Below are 12,152 nucleotides of genomic sequence, written 5' to 3'. Positions count from 1 at the left end.
GATAACAAGTCACATGGCAGAACTCAGATTAATATAAACAGGTTAATTTAAGTTTTAAGAACTAGTTGGGAACAACCCTTAGCCAAGGCCAACCTTTCATAATAGTCTCCGTATTATTATTTGGGAGCTAGCAGTCCAAAGAAATACCTGCTATCCCCTCCAAACTCTCCCATGTATTATTCCCCAATCCACACCTCTACCCACCCCCATATCTCTCTTTCAAATTCATGGCCTATTTTCTTTATCTTATGCAAACAACAGCTTTAATCAAAAACCCTGCCAAGCAGCCAGCTAAATGGATCAGCAAATAAAGGCTGACACAAAGTCTGACAGCCAGAGTTCAACCCTCAGGTCCTACATAGTAAAAAGGAGAGAGCTACTTGGTCCTTCAAAGTTGTGTTCTCTGACTTCCACATGTATACCATGGCGCACACATCCACACAAATACACAATAAATGTATAAACATATATACACATGTATACACACACACTTCTGACAAAAGTGACATCAAGCAATATTAAATTATACTACAGAACCAAGTTAGGACTTTGACGGCCCAGTATTGAAAAAGGCCCAAACAAAATTATAGATCTTAAAATTTACAAAGAACAATATCCACAAGAACAACACCAGCTTCTGACACTAGCTTTTCCACTAACTTATTTTCTGACTTTGGGAAAGTCATTTCTTCTCTCTGGAGCTTCAACTTTCTCATCTACAAAAAGAAAAGAGGATGATAAAGATCGCTCAGCAGTTTAGAGCACCTGCTGTTCTTTTTTTAATATTTATTTATTATGTATACAATATTCTGTCTGTGTGTATGCCTGCAGGCCAAAAGAGGGCACCAGACCCCATTACAGATGGTTGTGAGCCACCATGTGGTTCCTGGGAATTGAACTCAGGACCTTTGGAAGAGCAGGCAATGCTCTTAACCACTGAGCAATCTCTCCAGTCCCAAGCACCTGCTGTTCTTGCAGAGGACCCGAGTACAGTTCCCAACACCCACATCAGGCAGCTCATAATCACTTCTAATTCCAGCTCCAAGGAATCAGACATCATCTCCTGTCCTCTAAAGACACCCACACACATGTAGCATTCACTCACACAGATATACACACATACACATAAATAAATCTTAAAAAGTAAATCTCGAAAGAAAAAAATGAGTGGGCCACATGGTATATGCTTGTAATCCCAGAATTTAGGAAGCCAAAGCAAAAGTTATCAGGGCTTGCCAGGACTATGAAATCCTGTCTCAAAACACACACACACACACACACACAAACAGAAAAATAAAAACCAAGGGCCAGTGAGATAGATGAGCCAGTCAGATTCCTGCAAAGCCTGAAGCATATACGTTCCATCCTCACAACTCACATGGTAGAGAGAACCAACAACACTCTAGCATTCTCTAACCTTCACAGGTGCCCCCCTCACACACAAAACACACAATACATATAAATGAATAAATGTAATAAAAAAATTTAAGAGTTGGAGAGATAGCTACGCAGTTAAGAGTACTCTTGTTCTGTTCCCACACACACATAGCAGTTCACAACTGCTTGTAACTACAGCTCCAAGGACCTGATGCCCTTTTCTGACTTTCCTAGGCACTCCCATGAATGTGGTGCATATATAGCAAAACACTTATACACATAAAACTATAAACAAAAATACTTAATTTTTATTATTCTTAAGGTTGAATTCCATATTCTACATCCTTTGAGCTCTAAAATTAAAGTCTCTTTTTAATTAAATTTGTTCTTTGACATTTCATACGTGTATAAAATACATTCTAATCATTCTTCCTTCCTCTATCTCTGTCAACCCTCTGCTTCCTACAAATTCCTTTCTGTACATATGCCCTTGGAAGCCAAAGGCTTTGGATACCTTAGAGCTGGTGCTGCAAGAACTATCTGATTTGGGTGTGAGAATCAACGGTGGGTCCTCTGCAAGAGTAGTATGCATTCATAATCACTGAGTCATCCCTTGAGCCCCCAAAGACATTTAGAAGGTCCTTTTACACCACATCAATTTAACTAAACTATAGCAAGTTCCCACTAGTGCCTAGGGCTTCCCAACCCATGTTTCTGACCAAGTTTAGTGTACTGTGCTTGGGTTTCCTCTTGCGGGGTGGGTCTCACAGAACCTAATGGAAAGTGCTTAGTGACACCCATAACCATCACACCGCTATTGTACAAGTGGGCACATCTTTCTTGGCAGACTGTTAGTAAAGTCAGTAAGATTTACACCTGATTAAGACCACTGATGCCTCTTCTCATCTACCAGCCTACAGATGGCACCACCCACCACTAGGAAAAGGAAAGGTCTTTCTAGTGCTCTTTTCACTTATGTCAGTGGTTGTCAGCCTTCCTAATGCTGGGACCCTTTAATACAGTTCCTCATGTTGTGTGACCCCCAACCATAAAATTATTTTTGTTGCTACTTCATAACTACAAATTTGCTATTGCCATGGTAATGTAAATATCTGATCTGCAGCCCCTGTGAAAGGACTGTCTGACTCCCCCAAAGGGGTTGTGACCCACTGGTTAAGAACTGCTGACTTACGTTATCTCGACAGCCTTTGAATTGTTTTATTAAACTTAATTTTCTCTAGTTTAATGTGTTCCATGTTTTAAGTTTAAAGGTAACAATACTTGAACATTTTTATATTCCACAAGGTACTGGCAAAGTACTTTCTAAAGGGCACAGCAGTGTAAGAAGAACTGAATTTATGCAACCCATTTGAAAATATTCCCAAGCCTACAAAGAAAAAAATTCCTGCCTTAATCTTAGTCATATTCTCCTGGTTATTTACAATTAATGGTATTGTTTAGAATAGCTAAACAAATAACTTTTAAAGCTCTTGGCAGCTTCTAGTTTTCCAATTAACTTACAGAGTACTCCTTTCCAAGATCTATTATAAAATCTGCTAGAGCTGGCCAGCCTTAATGAAAAACAGCAACCTTAAGTTTTTCCAGGAGGAATTATACTTAGTGGAATGAAATAAAAAGTTAAAATGCAGTTATTCGGTCTTCGTTACCTTAAAAATAGTGATCTTGTCTATAAAGCAAAATATCGCTACAAATTCAGAAAGAGATTCAATTGCTTGTCTAGCAACCTGTATGAAAGAAAAAGCAAGAAAGGAAATACAGCACAGTTCCATCAGAACCCAGAGGAGCTGACTGTTGGCAAACTGCCTCTTTGTGGAAAGAGCTATATACATTCTCACAAGATATTACAAGTTCATTTACAACAGAATGGAAACATCATTCCTAAAATGTGTCTTCTTCCAAAGCTTTTCTATCCTTAGGATGCTAGTCATAGCCAATTTTTTAAACAGCAAGGTTATGTTAATGAAATGTTAGGATGGTTCATTTAAATGTAAATCAGAAGATTTAGAAATTAAAAGTACCCAAAGCAACATTAACTGTCACACCACACGAGATCCAGAATTGTGGATTACTCTGTACAGCCAGAGGTATGCCAGGTTGTATCTGCATTAAGCAGACTTACCACAGCAGTAGGAACCTCGGCTCCGAAATCTCTTTGTAACTGCAAAAAAAAAAAAAAAAAGTAATTCTTATAATTGACTTTGTCAAATTTTATTTGACTAATTCACCAAACCCCACTCTTCTTTTTCATACTATAAACTAGTTCAGATTAAGGGAACGGTAAGAATATATCTAAGTTTTAAATGGAGGTAGTCCCCATAAACAAAAAAATTATTTGCTCATAATTATAGCAAATACTCCTATCACAATTTCAGCATCATCTTCTTGATTGTGTCTAACCAGAGTAAAAAGTTTCCCATACAGCTGGAAAGAGTGTACTGTTCTTGAGGATCAAGAGTTCAGATCCCAACTTCCAGGTTGCACAGTTCACAAGGACTTTAATTATAGTTCCTAGGACCCTACTTCTGACCCTCTTCTGGCCTCTGTGCGCACCAATACTAATGCAAGCACATAGCCTCACATACACATAAGCAAAAGGTGATATAAAACTTCGTTTCAAATTTCCCAGGAGTTGGAGCACTGACTGTAATGGTAAAAATAAAATGGCGCTGTTCCCCAAGGGGCACAGCAGCAGAAAGACTGCAGGTCCCCGAATGGCAGCAGTGGGCAGCGGGCAGGCCACAAAGGCAGCCCGGAGTGGCCCAGAGGACCATGAAGGCCAGTGGGTCCTAGGCAGGAAGCTGTGTGCCGGGTGAGAGACTGAGAGGGGGACAACAAGTCCCACGAGGAGCAGCAGTCACAGCGGGTGAGGGGTGAGAGACAGATGGATAGGCACGTCATGCAGTGAGGTTGGACTTTTATTTAGTGGGTTATGGAGGGGAAAGGGAAAGGGGGAGAGAAGAGCAGACAGAGAGAGGGAGAGGGAGAGGGAGGGAGGATGGGGGATGAGGGGTGGGAGATGAGAAGAACCAAAGCAGCTACCTCTTTGGGAGAGAGATGGAAAGGAAGGGCTCAGGTTGGGAGCTGAAGATCAGCTTACCTAGGTGGAGGGGGTGGGGGAGTGGGCGTGGTTTGTCTCTTAGAGGGCTACGACAGAACAATACACTAACTGTTCTTCCAGAGGACCTGGATTTGGATCCCAGCAGCCACATGGTGGCTCACAATCATTTGAAACTGGGGTTCCAGGGGATCTGAGGTCTTTTGACATCTGAAGACACCAGGGATACTGGTGATGAACACACATACATACAGGAAAAACACTTATACGCAGAAAGTAAGTCAAAAAAATTAAATTCCCCACCTGCTATAAAGAATAACTGGATTGAAAGAGCCATCCATCGTGTATTGTGATCAACCCAGAGCACAGATACTCAGATACTCAAAAAACAACTCCAATCGCTCATATCTTTCATTTTATAATTTCTTGAGGATACCAAAGGAAATAGCTAAATTAAACCAGAAAACATGTTACAAAAAGCACTAAATAAAAGATAAAATCTAAATCTAACAGGATTTAATCAACCATTTAAGCAGCATGCAGTCAGCAAATAGAATGCCTCCTAGAACATTATTCCAGACAACAGTGAATACTACTGAAAAAGGACTAGGTATGGTGGCTCTCACCTGGAATCTAGCACAAGAGGCTGAGGCAAGAGAACAGATCTACACTATAAAAGCAAAGCAAAACAAACAAACAAAAAAAAACACTACAGAGATAGCATAAGCAATAAACAAGTAAGAGGCTATCAGCACTAAAAGGAAGATAGTTACAGTGATAATTAATGCAAGGAGGTAGGGTCCCTTAGAGGACCTTTCTATCTTAATAACAATAGATAGAGATCAAGAACCTGTCAAATTGAACCTAGCACCAGTCTAAAATAAAATCTCTGCACTTGGGAGGTAGTAGAAGAAAGATCAGAACTTTACTGGTGCTACTCCCAAATTATGAGCCAAAATAAGCCTCTCCTCCATTACACTGTTTTTCAGGTATTTTATCATGACAATAAGCAAAGTAATACATTAATCTTTCTTCTATTTCTGTTAGGTTTGGAAATTTCCCCTCAAAAACTGTGGATGAGCAGGCCATTGTGGAATAGTAGGGCATGGTGGCACCTGCTTTTAATCTGACCACTCAAGAGGCAGACAGGCAGGTGGATCTGAGTTTGAGGCCAGCCTGATCTACATGCACTCTAGGCTTGCTACAGCTATAAGAACCTTTGTCTCAAAAAGAGGCAGAGGAGAGAATGCTACTGGTTACAACACATCAGAAAGCATTAATAGTTCTCCTCTCTGAACAAGAAAAAAAAGCTCTAAAACCATAAAGGAGGGCGCCCCTAGGTATCAAAGAGGCCCAATTAAGACCTATCTGACAACACGGGAGAAGCAAGTGGTTGTCTCAGGTTGTGAAGAACACAGTCGCCTTCCAGCAACCATAGCATAATTGAGAGTGGGTGGTGGCAGCATCACTAAAACAAAACCTAAGAAATTATAAGGCATTACAGGTTTGAACTCTGTCCCTCCTTAAAATATTCTAGAGCCATTCTATTCTCACTGTTCACAATTATTTTGAGAAAAGCTAAAAACAATTCCTCTCCAAAGGAGAAGGAAATCTATATTGAGTCAGCTTATTATGACTACAGCAAATACATAAGATAATCAACTTTTAAAGGATTATTTTCAGCTCATGGTTTTAGTTACTTTAGTCTGTAACTGGCTGGTGCCACAACTTTGAGCTTATAGCAATACATCAAGGAAAACATGGTGAAATAAAGTCTACTGGTCAGAAGAACATCCCACATCAGTCAATGGGGGGGAGCCCCAGTGTCCTATAAACTCCTTGGAAGGCATGCCTCCAGTGATATAAAGACTTCCCACTGGGCCCTGTCTCCTAAAGCAATGGTTCTTGACGTAACCCATAAATTGCAAGTCCTTTGCAAGCCTCTATCTACAAAACTATTTATAATGTGATTCATAGCAGTAGCAAAATTACAGCCAGGAAATAGTGGTGAAAATAATTTTATGGTTGGGGTCACCACAAAATGAGGAACTGTATTAAAGGGTCGCAGCATTAGGAAGGTTGAGAAAGAACCACTGTTCTAAAGCTTCTTCTATCAGGTCACTCAAGAGATCTAGTGCTGAGATTAAAGGCATGTACAACCATACCCATACACCTGGGACACTCCAGAGCCCAACTATATAGTACACACAAATCCTGCTTTTTCCATTAAGTAAAAGTAAAAAATGGCCAGGCGGTGGTGGCGCACGCCTTTAATCCCAGCACTCGGGAGGCAGAGGCAGGTGGATCTCTGAGTTCGAGGCCAGCCTGGTCTACAAGAGCTAGTTCCAGGACAGGCTCTAGAAACTACAGGGAAACCCTGTCTCGAAAAAACCAAAAAAAATAAAATAAAATAAAAGTAAAAAATGTCCTTAAAGTCATGTTCCTACAAGTCTACAGGATTTCTCCAAGCACTTAACTCCTTCCTAATTCCTACATCAGTCAACACTGACTGCATAATCCTCCTACTGATACAATATACACTATTATGAAGGTTCTAGCCCCTAAGTCTTATCTCTGGTCTGGAGAATGTGAGTGAGCCAGTAGTGTCACAGCTCAGTTACACACTTGCCTTGCACTAGCTGAGCACTGGGCTCCTTTCCCAGAACTGATATAAAGAGTGTGTGTGGGCCGGGCAGTGGTGGCACACGCCTTTAATCCCAGCACTCGGGAGGCAGAGGCAGGCGGATCTCTGTGAGTTCGAGACCAGCCTGGTCTACAAGAGCTAGCTCCAGGACAGGCTCTAAAGCTGCAGAGAAACCCTGTCTCGAAAAACCAAAAAAAAAAAAAAGTGTGTGTGAAAGGTTTGTTACCAATGAATCTACACCCCAGCTATTCTCCAAGCAGTTCTAGTTATCACTATCATTGGGTCACTCCTCTCTGAGAGGAACAAACAAGATAAAGCCAAAGCCTCACTTAGCCTACTTCACCTGCACTAGCCTGGTGGCCTTCTCAGTCTCCACCCCATGAAAACATGGGCCTCCAGAGCGATCCATTTACTTTTCTTCTGCCAAGAGAACCTTCATATTTTTTCAATTGGAAAGTTACTCATCTTCTTTCAAGACTCAGCTACATCTACTCTCTACCTCACAGGAAGGGTTAGCTCTACTTCCCTAGATTCCACAGAAGTGGCCACAAGGCACTATAAAAAAAAAAAAAAGAGCCACTGTGAACACTCATGGATCTCGGTTAAGACAAGATCTTGCCATTAAGCCCTGCTGTGGCCTCAAACAAAGGCAATCTCCCTGCCTCAGTCTCCTACCCAAGTGAAAAGAGGGCTGACTACAGGTGCGTGCCAACACAATCAGCAAACCATCACTTTAAAAAGAAAGGTTATCTTAAACCTGGAGGTGGTTGTGCATGTCTTTAATCCCAGCACTGCAAAGCCAGCCTGGTCTAGAACTAGCTAGTTCCAGGACAGGCTCCAAACTACAGAGACACCCTGTCTCGAAAAACCAAAAAAGAGTTATCTTTGAAGAGAATCCTAGTTAACATTTATATACAGAGGAGTGAAGGTCAGAGAACAACTCTGGTTCTCTCTCTTCCACCCAGTGGTTTCTGGGATTTAGGCTGTCCTACCTAGAGGCAGGTACATTCCAGATAAGCCATCTCTCGGGCCCACCATCACTTTTCTTATTCAACTAAAATAACACTCTAAAGAGGAGCAGGGACACATGCTTGCAATCTTCTATGTTTAGCCGAATTGATTCAAAACTGTTTTAGTTTTCATTTTGCGATACTGACATGCAGAAAGAAATGAGGAATAAGATTAGCAAAAATAGACACAGACTGCAACTCCTATCTATCACTGATATTTACTAGAGCTAATCTCATTAGCTAGGAAACATAACATCTCTCTAGCATCTTGCTCACTGGCAAGTTTTTGATGAAGATGCTGTATTTAAGTGAATCCCTCCCAATATTACTGACATCCAGAATAACACTTCCTTACACTTAGTAACACTTCCGAGGAAAACGGCTTTATCTCACTAGTCTTAAAGAAGCTTAAATTTTTTTCAAGGTTACCATCTTCCATTTTCCTTGGATTTTGCCCCTTCCCAAGGGATCAAGCTCACATTTCATTTGACCACGCCTCTGTAAAATGACAGGTTTTTAAAGATACACTTCAAAGCCAGTAAAAAGCTTTTCTGAGAACCAAATGCCCCCAGATCAATGAAGCTAAGAAAAGGGAACACATGATTATAGGAAATCTCTGTCAATGTAGAGATCCCCAGGAATAGAAATCCCACAAACACTGCCTACTGGCTCTGCTTTTCAGCCTCTGGCTCATTCACTTCACCCTATTTTATAAACTGTGATTAAGGGCCCGGATTAATAATGAAATGTATAATATAATGAAATATGTAGCATAGTATGAGTAAATGGTAACAATGTATCTTTACTAGGAAAGAAAGTGTGTACTGAAGCTAACTGCACAGGCAAATGCACTATTCGCAAAGGTTCCTTTCCTTCATATCTGTAAAAATAGGCCATACTGAATGTGTTTCCTGAGTTGGGACAGCACTTCCAACTTCAAAAACAGTCAGCAGCTTAGCCTTGCTCATAAACCAGTGCAGGACTCTATAACCTAATCTGTCTCAGGCTTCCAACTCAAATCTTCAATTCTGATATCAAATACTAATAACAAACGGTAGCAATTAAAACATTTTCATGTCTGGATATTCCACTTATTTTGTCAATATTTAACAACAGAACCTCAGAAAATGACAAGGAAAACCCATAGCTTTATATAGTAGAAGGAAATCAAAATTATGTAATCCAGAAAAGAATTAGCCTTTAAATTAGCAATTCAGAAATGAGATAAATTATAACACTAAAATTAAATTGGGAGCAGGAGAGATGGCTCAGCCGTTAAGAGCACTAGCTGTTCTTCCAGAGGACCCAGGCTCAATTCCCAGCACCCACAAACAGTAGTTCACAACTGTTTGTAACTTCAAGATCTGACACCCTCACACAGACATACATGCAGGCAGAACACCAATGCACATAAAATAAAAATAAAAAGATTAAATTGGATTAATCATTATAAAATACTAACAATAAAATATTTTGTAACATATTTTCAGTCTTTTTTTAAAATTGGGGTGCTGTTTGGCTCAGTGGTTTAGAGTACTTGTTGTTTTACAGAAACGATTGGGTTCAATTCCCAGCAACCACATGGCAACTTACAACCATCTGTAACTCCAATCCAGAGGATCCGACTCCCTCTTTTCTGTCCTCTGATAGTACCAGGAACACACGGTACACATACATACATGCAGGAAAAACATTCATATACATAAAGTAAATAAAACTAAAAAATAAATTTTAATCCCAAAAATAAAAGTTATAGTAAATGCCACAATTCCAATCTTCTTCCCGCCTCCCCCTGGCACCTCCTCCCTTGGTTTTCTGAGTCAGGGTTTCTGTGTTGCCCTGGCTGTGCTGGAACTCACTCTACAGACCAGGCTGGCCTTGAACTCACAGAGATCCATCTGCCTGCCTCTGCCTCCCGAGCGCTGGGATTAAAGGCATGCGCCACCACTGTTCTTTCTAAAGAGCTGAAACAGAAGTACAATGTTCAATCTGCACCCATTCGAAAGGATGATGAAGTTCAGGTTGTCCCAGGACACTACAAAGGCCAGCAGACTGGCAAAGTGGTCCAAGTGTGCAGGAAGAAATACGTCATCTATACTGAACAAGTGCAGAGAGAAAAGGCTAACAGCACAACAGTCCCTGTGGGCATCTAACACAGCAAAGTGGTTATCATCAGGCGAACGCTGGACAAAGACCGCAAAAAGATCCTAGAAAGGAAAATCAAGTCTCGACAGTAGGAAAAGAGAAGGGCAACTGCACACAAGGAAGAAACAACTGAGAAGATAGAGTAGAGGCATCTCATATACAACTTTCAGACTGCTAAGTAGAAAGGAAGGAAGGAAGGAAGGAAGGAAGGAAGGAAGGAAGGAAGGAAGGAAGGAAGGAAGGAAGGAAGGAAGGGGGAGAGAGAGGAGAGGGATATTCAGATTGATAGAGTGTATAGTTATAGGTTCTCTGTCATCTTTGCTCTTTCTCTCGAGCTTCTCGTTAGCGGTTCTCTTTCTCCCATCCTTTTCTCTTTCTCTTTCTTCTCTTTTCTCTTTGCATCAGTCTTGCTTCAAGGCCACGGGCTAGTGCAGACTCGTTTCAGCGGAAGAAATTCCGGCAAGAGGATGGTTTTATTCTTTTGTATGTTCTATTGCTGTCGGCGGGTTTTAAAAGAAAAGAAAATGTATTCCAAATTGATGACTGGTGAAGTGTATCTGTAATCCCAGCAGTCCTATAGACTGATGAAAGGGAATCACAGACCCACAGCTCCAGGGACAGCTACCCTAGATTATTAAGCCACAGCAAAAACCAATGGGAGGAGGGCCAGCTAGATGGTTAATTGGGTAAAGCCACTGCCACGAAGCACTGATTTCTGAGTTTAATTCTCCAGAACCCACACTCTGTAGAGTAGAGATAAATAGATTCCCCATAATTTGTCCTCTGACATCCACACTCATATAGTATGCATGTATCCATGCACATACACCAAAAAAAATTTAATTGTTTTTAAATTTTTAAAAAGAGAGCACCTCCCTCAAAACAAGGGTATAAGACAAGAAACAACTCCCAAAAGCTGTCCTCTAGCCAATACACACATACACACACACCTGCACTTCTACACATATCATACATGCATACATACTACACACACACCTGCACTTGTACACACATCATACATGCATACATACTAAACACACACACAATGTGGTACACACACACACAATATAATACTCGACCCTAACAGGGAATTCTGGAGGAAGTATTAGGAAGACAGCATCCCAGGAAACACCAATAATCCTATCGCCTAGATAACTATACTGGCAGAAATCTATCTAGTTTAACTACTTTCTAACGCTTTAGTATTAAAAGTCCTGGAGTCAGCTGGGTGGTGGTGGTGCAGCATGGCTCATGCCTTTAATCCCAGCACTCAGGAAGCAAGCAGATCTCTGTGAGTTCAAGGCCAGTCTGGTCTTCAGAGCAAGTTTCAGGACTAGCTCCATAGCTACTGATAAACCCTGTCTCAAATACTCAAAAAAAAAAAAAAACTAATTAATTTAAGTAAATAAAAATCTTAGAGCCATATGTGGTCCCACATTCCCTGAATCCCGACACTTAGGAGGCAGGGCAGGTAGACAGAGTTCAGAATAGTCAAGCGTACACAAACAAACCCTGTCTCAGAGAGGAAGAAAAAGTCCTGAAACTTCCAGGTAAAGGCTTGGAGCATATGCAAATTGGATAAATTAAACTCACTTTGGTTAGCAGCAACTCTCTATCTCCCTAGTCGGGCACATGTTACAGGAACAGCTTGCCAGGTGGACAAATAAGGGTCCTTGCCCTCCAGATCCTGGGGAACTGCATTCTTATTGCTAATTACTGCTTCTAATCAGGCAGACAGAGAAACAGAAGGGCATCCACTACTACACTTACACTAATGCTAGTTCTTCTCCAGCAAATGTAATGAACCTTTCTCCCCTCCCACTTAATTTGTCTCTTTAGTCTCTTCTGGAAGATGGGGTTTTAATATGTAAAAGCAATCATTTAAGATTAGAATGTTATC

The 12,152-nt window shown here is 40.9% G+C and overlaps 1 protein-coding gene across 2 annotated transcripts in view; it reads right to left on the bottom strand.

The window, feature by feature from the left end:
* Positions 1–12,152, bottom strand: part of Ctnna1 (catenin alpha 1) — a 127,907-nt gene that overhangs the window by 107,835 nt on the left and 7,920 nt on the right. The window contains exon 1 of one of the 2 annotated variants that reach the window (XM_038329400.2): positions 3,518–3,539. The exons of the other annotated variant lie outside the window; for it this stretch is intronic. The gene's annotated coding sequence lies outside the window, so the exon portion shown is untranslated. Of the gene's footprint in view, positions 1–3,517; positions 3,540–12,152 lie in introns of those variants that run through there. 2 annotated transcript variants of the gene reach the window in all.

This window comes from Arvicola amphibius, chromosome 5, assembly GCF_903992535.2.
Source record: "Arvicola amphibius chromosome 5, mArvAmp1.2, whole genome shotgun sequence".
NCBI classification, from domain to species: domain Eukaryota; kingdom Metazoa; phylum Chordata; class Mammalia; order Rodentia; family Cricetidae; genus Arvicola; species Arvicola amphibius.
Note: the sequence above shows the minus strand (reverse complement) of the source record. Positions and strands in the feature narration are given on the sequence as shown.